Consider the following 13,407-nt stretch of genomic DNA (forward strand, 5'->3'; position numbering starts at 1 on the left):
GGCATATGGGGCCTCTGGTCTGGTGTCAGGCCTGATTAGAAGGATCCTAGGCCCCTAACACACTGCAAATAGTATGCGACCAAAAACGTATACATATGCAATGAACAATCATGTACATACACATATATACACAGGATATGGACTAATGGGAATATAATCTAGAGCTTGACAAGTTTTGGCTCAAAGCTAAAGGAGACAAAGGAAGATGATGCCTCTACTTGAAAAGGAAAAAACTATAAAATAATCCTCAGTGATTAACTATAGATCTCAGTTTCAGATCAATGGCGGTTGTGTTTGAAGAGTTCCTTGGCTGAAGCTCGTGAAGGCTCCCCTCCCCAACAGAGGGGGAAAAGGAAATTGATGTAAATGTCGTCAGGATCTCAAGAGCACCTTTTTGTCAGCAAATCAGAGAAAAGCTTTTACGAAAAACGCGACAAGGCTGTCTAATATAATATCACTCCTGGCATGTGAGTGGAGAGCACTTCAACAGTTAGTCCATCAAAACCTGCTTGATCTCACACTTGTCGTGATTACATGACACATTAAAACCATTTCAGCTATGACGTTTCCCCCCCTTTTCCCCCTAGCCATTGCAGACCTTTTCCGCCTGTAGGAGTGTCTCCTTTTTAATAATATACAGTTGCAGTATGTAGTTTTAGTACAACCAGGAAGAGGTATGACTCTAAGCGGTACAGCTAGGAAACGTGATAATGAGTCAAAAAGTATAAAAATCTTTATCTGAAATATCTGTCATTTATTTAATGGCTATTGTATAAAAAAGGAAATAAGGATGTATGTGTGGCCTGAAGTAGCTATTTTCAGCATTTGGGGCATTTTCTTGTACCCTTGAACCCCATTTATCACTGACTTGAATATTTTTAATAATACAGCTCATTGTATATTCTTATTTCAGTTTTGTACTGCTAATAGGTGTTCAAACTGTAATGTTTCACATTATTTTCAGTGGAGGCTGAACAGGTATGCAAAACTACAAAACGATTAAAGAATAATTTAACGAATAAAGAATAATTTAAAGAGATTGAAACAACAATTAAAAAATTTCAAAAAAGTCAAAAAAGAAAATTAGGTCTGTACGTAAGTTGTTATGCATGCTTGTCAATGTTCTTACACAATGAACTAAACAATTCTTCTAAAATAAATATATTTTAAACTGTTAGCTTAAACTGTTAACACAAGGCAATATAAAAAGTAAATCTGTAAAAATAAAACAGGGAAAAGCCTTTTTGAGAAACTGAACTATTGTCTCTTTTTTGACAGAAAAGTAGAGAAACAAAGGAAAACTGATCTAAATGTCAGTGGAATCTCAAGAGCTTTTGTCTGCAAATCAAAGAAAAGCTTTTAGAAAAATGTGACACAGCTGCCAAATATAATAATATTCTCAGAGTGCGCGTCCAACTGTAAGTCCATCAAAAGCCCGCCTGATTACACTCGTCGCGATTATAGGAGACATTACTGCCATTTCTTCGCAGATGTGAATCAAATATGAATGGGTCTTCTCTGTGAAGGGAGCCGAGAGGTAACGGATGTCTCTGGAAGGAATTTGGAGGTGAAAAGTTATTTTGAGTCGATTTTAGGGAGATGGTTCTACTGAAAGATGAGAGTTGATGGAGAGATGGGGATGGCCCAGTAAGGGCAGAGATGAGGGAAAGTGGTGACAAGGTGGAATGGGGGTTGAAATAAGAGGAGAACACATACTTTACTTCTGACTATAAGCTATTCATATAGTAACATTCAGCAGTACATTTTAGACTCTACATCACAGCTCCACCTGTTGTCATATTTCACCAATTTAAAATTCAAATTCACTCGTCACTCTTTAAGCTATGAAATATTTCCTTGTTTACTTCATATGCTAAGATGTCAGGGGAATGTGTATATCATAATTCCCAGTAACATATAAAATATCAAACATACAGTCGGGGGCGGGCTTCTTTCTATGTGCTGCATAAATGTGTCACTATATTATAGTATATGATCAGGAGTGTAATATAGAACATTCACCTACGACAGAAAACGTTTTTCAAGTCTAATAAACATGTTTGTGTTCAAATATATATTCTTGCGTTTGGATTGTGCTTTTAGCAATTTTAGTGTCAATACATTACGTTATCTACAACATCCCTAGAACTGCACAGCTGGGCATTAGCACAACCTTGAATGCTGCCCAACTAACAGAGCACCTGACCCTGATGCCTCTCCCTGCATGTGGTGAGCCCACGGGGTAAGTCAAGACTCAGCCACCATCAGACTCTCACTGGTGAGCTTCTAGGTCTGGGTCCACGAGGGTGCCCCAATGTTCATAGTCCAAGCAAAGGAGCTAATTGAGGTGATTTGAGCATCTGGCTCAAATGTTTTCTAGACGCTTGCATTTGACGTTTTCAGAGAATGTGTAACTACTAGGAGACCCTCGGAGAGACCCATAATACACTGGAAGGATTGTATATGTCATCTGGCCTGGGAACGTCTCAGGATTCCCCAAGAGGAGCTGGAAAACGTGGCCGGGGAGAGGTATTATGTCCTGATGCAACAGTGATCCGTCCCTGAATAAGAAGCAGAACATTAATGGATGAATGGATGGATGGAAAGAACTTCACAAAAGGTGAAATTATTCTGCAGCTGTTTAGAATAAGGGTAGAACAACAGGTAGAACGCTGATCATAATGTTCCTAGAACACTTAATTGTTCCATTTCCTGATTTGCGCATGCACGTGCTCTGTGTATTTGCTCTGTATATATTCATTGATATATAGTATGCCTCCTTGTGTATAGCATGTGTGAGTTCACCAGTATCTCAGGGTGCTGTGTAGGCATTCATGCACCTCACCACAGTAATGAGACCATTATTCAGTAAGACAGGCAGACAGTGGGTTTCAGCCATGAAATATTCAGCAGTAGGTGCTTATCTTCTAGCTTTATCAGTGCTCAAGGTTGCATTATTGAGCCCATTTTTTCTTCTCCATTTCTCTTTTTCCATAGTGATATTGACACATCTATTTCATAGCTTCTCCATTTTTAATCTCCACTTCTATGTTGAAATCTAATTTTACAGCTGCAGGGCTGGCCTCACAGACTTATGTGCTGTGTGTGTTTAGAAATATCACTTGCAAAGGCAGCCTGTTCTTTTCATGTAGCTGAAACAACAGCCTCCACTTGGCAGAAGAAAAAAAATTAACTACTCCTTGTTACACACATTACCCTGCAGAAATAACCATTCACTTTTTTTGTCCCTGTCTTTTCTGTACTCCTGCCTTTGTATATTTTTTTCTCCTCTCTCTCTTTCTTTACCAGGTATTTACCACTTATGACTCCCCTCTTATCACACCATCCTTTTAATTCCTCTGTACCTTTATTCCATTGGCCATATCTTTGACGGACAAGGATTACGTGGGGTGCTAATGGGGCTGCTCTACTCCAGATAAGCTCCATTTGTCAACATGCTGCAATTTACATACCAGACGCTGACAAATGTTTGACAGAGTCATTTGCTTACAGTAAAATATAATTAAAGCACACTCATTTGGTTAATGACATGGTTCATTTCTTATGTGCCATATATATATATATATATATATATATATATATATATATATATATATATATATATATATATATATATATATATATATATATATATATATATATATATATATGTGTGTGTGTGTGTGTGTGTATATATATATGTATATATATGTGTGTGTGTGTGTGTGGGGGGGGGGCGGGGTTCAGATTTTGTGCTATGTTCACATCCTATGATTTCTGATTTCTATGTCCAATTACTCAACATTAGGATTTTTTTTCTGTGATTGAACTTATCTTACAGTTCTTTTCCAAAATACTTAACTTTTTAATTCCATTTTTAACATTACAATAAATGTGGCATAAAATGGCAATAATTAATCAGTAAGCCTTAATCAGTCTGGCTGTGATAATGGGACTATTGAGTTGGTATATAGTAAGCACTGAGCCCTCAAATCCAGTAGGGTCTCTGTATGGCGCCTCTAGTAGCCAGCCAGTCTTCCTCTCCACCCCACCTCCACCCTCCTTCCCACTCCCAAGTGAGGAGCACTCAGAGCCAAGGTCCAGGAATTAGCCCCAGCACCCGGCCAGACAACAGATCAATGGTCCTGGTCCTGTATTGATAGGACCACTTGGGCTCCAGAAGTGCCTGCTAATCCCTGCAGTTTATCAGCACACTGGCTGCCTGGATCTGTTGTCTGGTACAGTCTTCTGTCAAGCAGACAGGCTTGTGGTTGTGGACACACACTTTGGCACACACATACACACTTTGCTGTACACACACTTCCTTGCACCAAACCACCACTCACACGCTAGCTCTCATTGTGCTCCCTTTTTCCCTTGAACATGGCGTCAATTCCATTACCTCGGGTGTTAGGGTCGCAGCTATAGAGTTGCCTTGTTTGAGTTAGCCGTAGCTGGGTGGCTGTAACTATATCCAGTGCCCCGCTAAAGGGGCAGGAGGCTTGCTGGCTGGTAGACAGAAAGTCTGACCGGAGTGTGGCCCATTGATTCTAATGGGCTTTTTAGGGGGCCTAATGATGGGAATCTGTTCACGCCTCGGTTGTCACGCCTAATTAAGCCAAAGCAACAATGAGTCCATTCACACTGGCTCAAGTTACCTCTCTTACCCCTCCCTTTAGAACTGCTTTTGCTCATTTTAACCAGGGTAAAATGACAGGCCCCTGGCTTATGCACAGATTAGAGCCTGGATGTGTTAAAGCCATTTTGGCAACTTTCTGTAATGAATCAGTTAGCACAAAATCAAACATTCTACTTATTTTGTCATATAAAGCATTTCGTGCACATTTCTCTAAGAAGTCATCTTTTCAGGCGTTGGAATTTTATTTTTGTCCCATAAACTTTTTAGCACTTGTTTGTTTTAGAAATGTTACCTATAAGTTTTCCTTTAACCTACAGTTGCCAGTGGCTTTAGTGCAACATTTTAATGGGCTGGAGCCAAGAAATTCTTCAGGCAATCAATGTTCCACAACTGAATACTCGCTTTGCAATCACAGCAATTAGACTGATTTAGGATTTGCATGAGTTTTATAAGCGAGTGCTGAAAATCTACATGAACCTTTGTCAGTGACACCAATTTGTCAATAGATGTTAAGAGGCTCAACACAGCAAAAGTTTCCTTCCAACAGCAGATTAAACTTGGGTCTAGCCACTAAGTTGCCTAAATTGATGTTTAATGATTCAACAGTGCAGAAACTAACACTTACACTGACTTAAGAAGTTGTTGGTTCCTACAACAAATCTGGCCCATGGCATACACACCAAAGTATACTACAAAAATTTGCCTTCAGCTGTCTGCGATTATCCATAATGGCCAGCTTAACGTGTGTTAATCTTGTTTGTTTTTGTGTGTATGTGCATAGGCACACATGCACTGTGTTTGTAGTTCATCTCTGCTGTGAGGTCACAGTGAGTAGCTTCCTTGTATGTCATGTGTGTGATGGAGCTGCAGATAAACAGCATGCACCACCTTGCTCTCTGACACTGTTTGTGTACATATGCTTTTAGCCAGCCACTTACCTGCCAAGATTAGGCCTGTAAGGAGATAATTGCAGGGTAAATGTAGACAGCGGTTGCTGTGTGTGACTCAAAAGACCCATAGACACCTTTTGTCAACCTTTACCTATGCTTTTCTCTCAGGGCAGAGTGTCTCTGTATGGTAGGAAGAGGGAGGGAGAAAGAGGTATGAGAAGGAGTGTATACTTTTGTCTGTGTGTAAATGTGTGGGCATTACACTACAAACTCACACAAAAATGATCTTTGCAGTGGGGACTGTTTGTTCATTCTGACATGAATGCTGTCTAAAGCAGGGGAGTGTCTGTAAATATTGATCTCCTGTCTGTTGCTGCATGAAGCACTTTGCCGCAGACTAATTCACTCTCAAGCCTTTCTCTGTTCATCTCCCATTCTATTCTTCAGCTTGTTTAACATGGAGACAACGGTTCAAATATTACACGATGAGACATTTAATATGTGGAGCCTTATGCAAGATCTAAAAGTTATTTTAGTAACAAAGAACAGTGGCTACCATTCAACCCTATTTTAATGAAATTATATATATATGCATGAGCACACATTTTGAAATTCATCTTCAAATTACTAATTTTGAAAGTTTAATACTAACACTATACTTTACTTGTATAGGTAAACTTGTCTAACTAGTGTTTGGGTTTGGATACAAGGAGCGGTCAGTGAGTACATAAATGTGAAATCTGATATGCCACATGACAGAATCCTGTATCACTTGAATATTAACAAATATGTAGAGCAGTGTGTAAATGTGGTACACTGTTGGCACAGAGCAGTGTCATGCTTCTGCTGTACGTCCCATGACCTTCTTAAAGTGCACCAGCACTTCTCAAAAACAGGTCTTGTGATTGGTGAGAGGAAAGACAGGCATGACAGCCTTTTTAGGGGTTCTGACCGTGACTTCAACCCTTATCCTTCAAAGTCAGGATGAAGAAAGTCACAGATGAGAATAATTAATGACTGCCAATAGCAGATATTACTCCATGAGGCCCTGCAGCTGTCATTAAACATTTCAGTCAAAAGCAGGCTGCGATTTACAAGGGATGGGCTTTTAGGTAAACACTAATGTAGAGCATGAAAAGAATGGGGCTGGAAGAGGGTTGGGTTTTGTCTGTGTGTGAATGAGGTCTTTAGTTTTCTCCTAAATCTCAGTGTGCATTGTCTGTTTGTGCATGGTTTTGCTGTACTGTGTTAATCCATTTAAGATTAACTGTGTGAGGTCTTTGCCAGTACGTGCTTAAGAGCATCACAAGAGTATGTCTGGAAGAGGACGTCCTTATCACTAAGTTCACATGGCGCCTTAAACGTGGCCCTAAGGTGCTGTGATGAGTTGGGGGTGGGGTGGGTGGACTTGACGACTTTACTTCTTCTGCATCTGGAGTATGTCCAACAGATGGCCCAGATAACATCACTTGTTTTTCACCAAGCATTGCACTGGGTTGCAAGATCACATCAAGCATAACTTTTTGACACTGTAAATGTGTACATTTGTCCTCACATCAATCATCAATCATTTACTAATGTCGCACAGTGGAGACAGAAACAAGCTGAAAAGACAAAGATGCCAAGTTAGATGTAGGGAATGGACGTAAATGAAAAATACCCATTGTATTCTATATATTCAACACCTATTTGGGCTTTAACATCAGTTGTATAATTGTACTTTTGGGATAAGTCCTTTTGATTCAACATACCTTATTGTACAGTAACGTGTTTTCATTATTTTTCCTATAGCTATTCATAGTCATTTTCCTATAGCTATCAGGTGTATAAGAGTAATAAATACAAATTAATTTACTTGACAATTATGAAAAACTATTCATAATCTGGTAAAAGAGATTTTATCGGCTCTCTGAGATAATAACCGGTTCCTCAACTATCTGAAGATGACAAAATCAGAAACAAGTTTCTTGTTATATTGAAAAACAAAACTTGTCCTCGCTGGCCTTTTTAATTTAATAACCAATTATCAAAATTCACTCAAAAAGAAAAAAAAAACCTTAACTACAATTTTTTAAATGTATTTATTTATTCTGTCCTTTCGGCTTATCGCCACTGCGGATCATTGTCCGCATGTTGATTTGGCACAGTTTTTACGCCGGATGCCCTTCCTGGCACAACCATTCCCAATTTCTGCAGGGACCGGCACTGCACAGCTGGGGAGGGGAATGGGCTGTTAGGGGTTCAGTGTCTTGCCCAGAGACACTTCGACATATAGCCAGGGCCAGGGATCAAACCACTGACCCTGTAGTCCGTGGACGACTGCCTTTACCAACTGAGCCACTACAACACTGTAGCTAAATGTAATACTTGCTTGTCATTCCACCTAGTTCTTGAACCCACCCACCCCATCCTGGTCATAATCATCACACAATAACAGACAGAGTAACAGACAGAGAGCAACATAAATTTGTTTTCCCCTGCCAGTCTTACATAAAATTATTTGTACCACGATGAGGTTTTTGATAAGCCCCAGAGGATGTCGAAAACAAATTCTGAATGCTGCCTTTGAACAGGAACTCACCAAACAAAGGCATCTTTTTCAGTTTCTCAAAATCATGAGAATCCTTTACAAGAAACACATTGAGCAACACTGCTGAATTTCTGCTATTTCACAATCGTTGTTTTATTCCCAACAGCTTGGCTGAATAAATCTGCTGAAGCTGGATAAAAGTTAAGTACCAAATATATGTGGTAAGGACAGTTTGCACCTCAGGCATCATCAGGGACAGACCATAGAATGAGTGCTAAACTAAAATCTGACTAAGGGCAATAGGTGTGGTACACCCTGGATAGGACTCCAGTCTATCTCAGGGCCAGCACAGAGAGACATACACAGACAGAAAATCATTTACTCTCACATTCACACCTACTGTAATTTAGAGTCACGCTAAGGAAACCCACACAACAATGGGAAGAACTCCACAAAGAAAGGCTGCAACCTCCAAATAGATTCAAACCGGGAATCTTCCACCACAGTGCTACCAACCTCAGAAATCAACCTCATCTATTATATAATTGAATGGATAACTGGTAATGTGACACTGCGAAGAACAGCAAAAGCTCAATGCTCATAAAAATAAGTTGTTAGAAAATTTCACATCAACCTGCCTAATGCACATCACCTGCGTAATGATACTAAATACACACTGGCCGTGTACACAAACAGACACTTCTTCTCATCCTGGAGATGCAAGGCAAACACATTTATTAGTGCCATGCGAAAACTGTATCCACAGCTGTCTCAGTAAAGCAAAATCAAAGATGGTGGCGCCTGGTCTACATGGTGAACACGACATCTCGTGCTTGCGTTTCTCTCCTGACAGACCCTGGTTCTTGTCTCCCTAACGCCATCCTGCCTGCCTTCATAACCTGTTGGACAGCACGGCATGTCGGGCCTCTCGGTGTGTCATAGGGTTGATCAACCCTGCGTGGCAGCTACCTCAAGCACTGTCTGGCAGCTCACCTCCATCACTGTCACGCTCTCACATTCCAGTTACTCATGGCCCCATCACAAGCATGATTTATTGCTTGGAAAATGGTGAATTCTGGGGCAACCTTTTAGAACTTGGGCCTTGGTTTTGTCTTTGTTCACATATCAGACAACTTCATAAAAGTACCGACGCATAACAAAATTAATGGCTTTACTTACTGATCACATTTTTCTGGAACAAATGGCACCTTTGCAATTTGCTTTAAAATGGCTCATTATGACCATGCAGCCAGAGGTTTAGGAAACTTGTATTTTGTGTTTTGACAGAGTCATCTTGATGGGTGACCCCTCTGTTGTTCAGGTTACGCATGAACAGCAAATATGTGTATTGAGGAGCATCATTCCAAGCCACCCGCAGACACTGAACAGGCAAGTGGTGACGGGGAAGTATTGAGACGAGCCCTGACAGGTCACAGCTTCTAACACGACGTGACACCTAATAAGTGGTGTTTTTCTCCCAGAAACACACATACACCCTCTCATGAGCATGTGGCCTGAAGGCTCTAAAAATAAAATAAAAAGAGGAGAGTTTTTGGTGGCAAGAGATGAAAAGGGAGTGGGTGGTAGGAGTGAGTGAAAGCATTGCAAAAAGGTTTGCTCCCTCAAGCTTCCATATTGTAACATTTTGAATAGCATGGCAATAACTTGTCTTTTCTCATTTTGTTTGCATGAACAGTCAGCAGAGCTGACAGATAATTTCAATTTTGTCTAATTCCAATGTTTGATTTTATGTTTACTTGTCCTCCTCAAGATTCGCATGTGAAAACCAAGAATTGGGAATATCAACCATTCTGTGAGGATCGTGTTAAAAAGATTATGTCTTTGTTTGTTTATGCTGGGTTTTATTCATTCACATTGTTTTCCTGAGGCACATTTGAGTCTACAGAGACGAGGTTAGCAGCTGGTCATGTCTCTGCGATCTTTCACATGATTTTTGCCAATGTGAATGGTGCTGTTTGTTGGGGAGGGGTAAGGAACAGGCGCTTTGTCAAGTTTAGGGGATTTTTATGAAGAAGGCCAAAACTTCAATGTCCCACCATAACTTTAAAATTGTGAGATGTATACTTGTGGTAATGTTTTCTTAGTTAACAGCAAAATAGTTGCAAATAACTGCATGACTAATATAACTGAACGGAACTCTTACCTCTTAGAAAATTATACAGTATATGCTGTAAATTCGGGTCTCAACACAATTTATGGACAGTGAGGAAATTCCATCAATAATTTTTAGATAGAGTGAAATTTAAATTATTCACCACAGACATTATTGAAAACTCCTCCTCATTCCTTTGCTTCCACCTGTCAGAAACATTTACTTTCTATGTCTTCAGACAGCACAGTTACAATTCCCCCGTGGCAGCACTGATCGATGATTTCAGTTTTACTCGGTAACCCAAAACTGTTTTGCAGTCAGCAACATCACCTGCTTCCTTGCCAGCCCTTTCAGTCCCGCTGGCACTTAGTCCACCTGACACAAGGGAGATGAATATGAAATGCCTTTTGCTTTGTTTCCCCTCACAGCTATTGTTGCTTCTGTGATTAGATTTGAGATGCAAGTGCTCCGTAAGCCGATCTGTAGGTGGGACGTAAACCTTGGACCACTGCACTGCACAGCTGATTGCTGCAGAGTTCATTGCTCCTGTTGTCCATGGATATAGCTGACATTTATATTGACTGGATGGATTTAGCAAAAAAAAAAAAAAAAAAAAGATTTATGGCTGCATTCTGGTGGGTGCAAAGAGATCATCTCTTAAAGATCCCTTCTTTCTAAGTTAATAATTTACTATGATAAATAGTATGTTTCACATTTTAACTGTTTTACAAAAAGTTCCCTGAATGACCGAATATTTTTCCCAATTCCTCCCAGATCGGTAAACTCTGAAATCCAGCTTGAAGCACTGCTCTCTGCTGACACTATTGTTAGAGACATAACGAGTCAATATTCATTTGCACACATCACAGTGGCCTGACTATGTTCTGTTAGCAACTAGTTATACATAATCATCTCTTTGCGATGCCACCACTGCCATACCACTTCCAAACAGGCTGCTTCACTGGTTTGGAACTGCATCTGTTAAAACATGTAGCTGTCAGAGCAACTTAGGCACCAGCCCCTCAGGAATAGCCCAGGGGGAGCTGTCCTTTCTGGTCCACTGAAGCCTGCTGTTGTACTGGGGCGTCGGCTATGCTAGCATGTGTGTAGGTATCTACAATGATGAGTTGTATTTGGTGTAAAAAAAAAAAAAAAAAAATAGCCTAATTTCTTCCTTCAACGTGGATTGCAATGAATTGTAACCTAAGAGTGCCAGCTGCGTTTGAAATTTGATGGCGCCTGAATCTCCAGATTGGATTAAGGACTGACACCATCAGTAGCAGTGATACTGGTGCCAGCGGTGGTGTGTGTGTACAGGATGTGTGTATTGGGAGTGGGGTTTCCGTGGTTTGGGTGTGTTGACCATTTTGTGGTTCCTTTAACTCCATGTTTTAAAGACACACAGGGGCCTTGGATTTCCAAGTGTTTTCAGATGGAAATTTAACACCCTGTACTAGCCCTCAGGATATATATGTATCAGTTTTGTCATACAAATGAAGATTTCTGTTCTATTTCTAAATATATAATCTGTGCAAACAATTTTAGCAAATGTGTTTCACATTTATTCTATTATTTTTCAGGATGTGAAATACAATGATTTATTTTAGGACTGAGGGAAAAAAGTGGTAAACTAATGGACTAAAGGGTGACAGATATGTTTATTAACTGACAGAAAAAACAAAACAAAAAAAATGTGACCTTTACACAGATGGACAGAAATTAAGCTTTTTGATTAAAAATTCCATTTCATGGCATTTCCTAAGTCTCATTTCTTCCCAGAGTTCCCTGGCTTTGTGCTCCTTTAGTAACAGGTGTTAGTCAGCAGATATGCCGGATGGATTAGGACAAGTTTGTAAAGGATTGTTGGTGAAGGCTGAGATTTTGAGATTACACATATGGGCAGGGGAAGTAATAACACAGGAAATTCACACTTTAATCTGTATGCAGAGGATCTACTAGGGGATATACTAGAGGATATATCCATATTTTCAAGATATTTCTGTTTGAGCTGGTGTGTCGGTGAATAATGCCTCCTAAGTTGTCAAATCCCCTGATCTGTTGATTTATGTGACTGAAAAAAGCTGTTCACATGAGGCTACAAACAGACTTGTAGATAGTGAAGACATAGTAGATATTGATGAAGTGCGTATAAAGTGTGAATCGGTTTTATTTATTTATAATATCCATCTAGTTGTTATAGTATATGTTGTGGTAGTCTTATTAGGCTCCTTATGTGGCACACAAATTGGAGCTATACAAATGAATCTACAGCATACAGTTTAATTTATCCAATTGGTGGGCTAGTCTCTGTATTAACTGATGCCTTCAGCCTCAGCCCCCACTGCAGTGTGTCTTCTAAGAGTCTGCAGTCGAACAGGGTCAATAACAACATATTACTGAGCTCTGACAGAGCCGCAGACAGTCACAATGAGACAGGATCAGCAAGTCAGCAGCACCTGCCGCTCTCTGCATGACGCCACACACACGCACAGAGCCAAGGATGCACAAGCCATACACTGACAGGCACAAACACAGATGAATAAATACACAAAGACACACACACAGAGCTCAGCTCCAGCTTAATCTAATCAAGTGCGATGGCTACCTCGATTAATAAAGCCAGCTATTGACTTCTAATTGGCGCCGCTCTGCTCTGCTAATTTCCTGGGACGAAATTACACTAATGCGGTTTGCCTGATGGAGTACTTATAGTTGGCTCCCAAGAGAGACAGGCCTTCGAGATGGATAGATAGCATGGTTAGAGAGAGAGAGAGAGAGAAAGAGAAATAGAGAGAGAGACAGAGAGAATGGGGGGATGTTAAACTTTGATAAAGATCGGAAGCTGTTGTTTCAGTGCAGAGCATTTTCTAATCAGTGGCCTGCTGTCTTTGAAAATGCCATCCAAGCTAGTGTAACTCTACTGCTCACAGAGGGAAAGAGACACACACCAACAAAGAAAGAGAGCGTGAAGAATGGGACAGCTCAGGCTGCTGACTTTCACTAGTGGAGTGTAACACAAGCCACCTGTCTACACGCTAATGAATTCTCTTCAAACCACTCACTTCTGAGCATACTGCACGCACACACACTCAGTCCAACAAACTGTGTCTCTGATCACATTTGATCTGGCAACCAATCCTCAGATTCAGCATTTGGTCACAATCCCCCCCCCAAAAAAAAAATAAAATAAAGTCGAAAACACACAGTGGAAGTAATATTTAAAGATATTACATAC

The sequence above is a fragment of the Channa argus genome, chromosome 18, assembly GCF_033026475.1.
Source record: "Channa argus isolate prfri chromosome 18, Channa argus male v1.0, whole genome shotgun sequence".
NCBI lineage: Eukaryota > Metazoa > Chordata > Actinopteri > Anabantiformes > Channidae > Channa > Channa argus.